Here is a 2,673-nt window from a genome sequence, read left to right as displayed (position 1 = left end):
AGGCCTGCATCATGGAACAATTAGACGATGCCAGAGAAATAAAAGAAAGTTGCCCAGAAGATCTTAAAATTTAGTTAAGATGAAATTGGTAACATATTTAAATAGGATAGAATCTGAGTTACAGTGTATGAAAAAGACTATTATAGATTGATAGATATTGATCATTATCAGTTCAAGGAATAAAATAGAAAGAATAAAAAAAAGGAGACTGAAGAAATTTATAACTAATGAGTGGAAACAAAGATGGGAGAAGGAAGAAAATTTTTGTAGTTATAAGAAGCAATAAGTGCTTTTTTCTGCCTGCTCCCGGGTCCCTCTGAGCGCTGCTCCGGCTGCATCCATCGCACACACTCCCAGCTCCTGCTAAGCTAGCGCACTTCCCCCATCCCTGTCCTCAGTTGTCTTCTTCCAGCTGCCATCATGATCATCTCCTGGGACCTCATCAGCTATGAGGAGATGTTCTCTGACATCTACAATATTAAACTAAGAAAACACCTAATTTCTCAGTTTAGTTATATTTTCTCTTGGTCTGTGCTCAGTGTACAAGAAAAACAGCTGTCACCCCTCTTCTGAATAAAATCTCTTGGGACAGACTGTGCCTGGAGGTGGAAGGGAAGATGGTCAGTAGCACAGAGGGTAACACTGATGACTTGCTCCTTGGTGGAAATGACTGCTGAAGGCCTGGAGGGCGAAGGTACTGAAAGCACAGTAGTCACTGGTGTCCATACTGTCCTGAACCATCATTTGCAGGAAACCATTTTCACAAAAGAAAACTACAAGAAGTACATCAAAGATTACATGAAATCAATCAAAGGGAAACTTGAAGAACAGAGGCCAGAAAGAGTAAAACCTTTTATGACAAGGGCTGCAAAACAAATCAAGCACATCCTTGCTAATTTCAAAAACTACTCGTACCAGTCCTTTCTTGGTGAAAACATGAATCCAAGTGGCATGGTTGCTTGGCTCAACTACCGTGGGGATGGTGTGACCCCATGATTTTATTTCAGGATGGTTTAGAGATGGAAAAATGTTAACACAATTGGCCATGTGGATCCAAACTTTGTCATCATAACGTCTGCTTTTCATCCACACACCAGGACTAGGACAAATAGAACTGATGTTATCTTGAGCTCTTCGTTTATTTTGGCCTTGATTTATTTACAGCAGAAACGTTGTTTTTAAGAAAAACACGTCATGTAGTTTGTCTAAAAATAAAATGCATTTAAACTTATTTGAGAGAATGCCTCTTAGTTTAGTTCGTATTTAAATCCACCCTGTGTAGTATTCCTGAAGAAGCTAGAGCCTGGTAGACCACTACTATAAAGCATAAGACTGTCTTCAGAATAACTTCTATAGTGAAAACTACTTTTGGGACTGGAATATAAAAAGCAAGGATCAAAAGTCTTAATTTGGAGTTAAAGTGAAGGGAAAGACCATGCTCACAGCACAGCCAACATTTGAAGTGGATTCCTTAGACATTTCATTATCTACAAACGGAAGTAGTTAACTCTGGAAGAGATTACCAAAAGAATAAAAAGAGATGAATACAGTTGGAAGCAAAGTACTGTCTGAGGTTCTTTATCAAACATCAAGTTAGGACCAAGTTCTAGAGAAATCTGGATGTCTCCTGGAATTGTGTAATGAGCTTTTGTCACATTCCCTTAGAATGGGGTTGACAAGCTGGCTCATCCTGCCACCTTTTTTGTATGACTTTAAGGCAGTGTTTACATTTTTAAGTGGTTGGGGAGAAAAATCAAAATAGCTTATGGGACATGAAACATGAAATCAAACTTTATGTCCAGTTTTATTGGGACACTGCCATGTCTGTTTGTTTATGGATTGACTTGCTCTGGCACTGGAAGAGCAGAGATTAGTGAGAGACCCTTAGGGCCTGCAAATCCTAAAATAAACGTGTGGCACTTTACGGGGTGCGGGGGAGGCACGGGGAGGAGAAGTAATTAAGCATAATCAATACAATTGTAAGTAAAGAAAAATTGTGCTTGATCTGCTTTCCTGATTCCTTAAATTTAATATATACATTAAAAAAAAAACAACTTTGAGTTTAAACAAGAGATACTAACAATAAAAATGGAGAAAATTTGAAGTTTATTTTTCTGAAAGTCTCATTCTTACCTGGCATTTAAAATTAGGAATTACTTATTACTCAAAAAATATTAAGTCAAATTTTCAACTTCTTTGTAGCATATAAATCAAAGCAATTTGGGGTTTTTCTTTTGAAAATGTTCTTTCTAAATTCTTTTAAATTCAAATTTATTGGAGTGACAATGATTAGTAAAATTACATAGATTTCAAGTGTACAATTCTATAATACATCATCTATATATCACATTGGGTGTTCACCAGTCAGAGTCCGTTCCCCTTCCATCATCATATATTTGATTGACCCCTTTTGTTCTTATCTATTATACCACCTCTCTACCCCTTACTCTCTGCTAACCACTAAATCATTGTCTGTGTCTATGAGGTTTTTTTTTTTCTTTATCTGTCTTGTTCCTTTGTTGCTTTTAGTGTCATATCCCACATGTCTGTGAAATCATATGGTTCTCAACTTTTTCTGTGTGACTTATTTCGCTTAGCATAATAATCTCAAGATCCATCCATGTTGTCACAAATGGCACTATTTTGTCTTTTCTTAGGGCAGAGTAGTATTTC

General features: G+C 37.0%; 1 pseudogene; it reads left to right on the top strand.

Annotated features, from left to right (window-relative positions):
* The first annotated feature begins 420 nt into the window (after positions 1-420).
* LOC109452217 (translationally-controlled tumor protein-like) lies at positions 421-1,034 on the top strand (annotated as a pseudogene).
* Positions 1,035-2,673: the final 1,639 nt, after the last annotated feature.

Source organism: Rhinolophus sinicus, chromosome 1 (assembly GCF_057876585.1).
Source record: "Rhinolophus sinicus isolate RSI-liver-muscle chromosome 1, RSI-T2T, whole genome shotgun sequence".
Lineage (NCBI taxonomy): Eukaryota > Metazoa > Chordata > Mammalia > Chiroptera > Rhinolophidae > Rhinolophus > Rhinolophus sinicus.
Note: the sequence above shows the minus strand (reverse complement) of the source record. Positions and strands in the feature narration are given on the sequence as shown.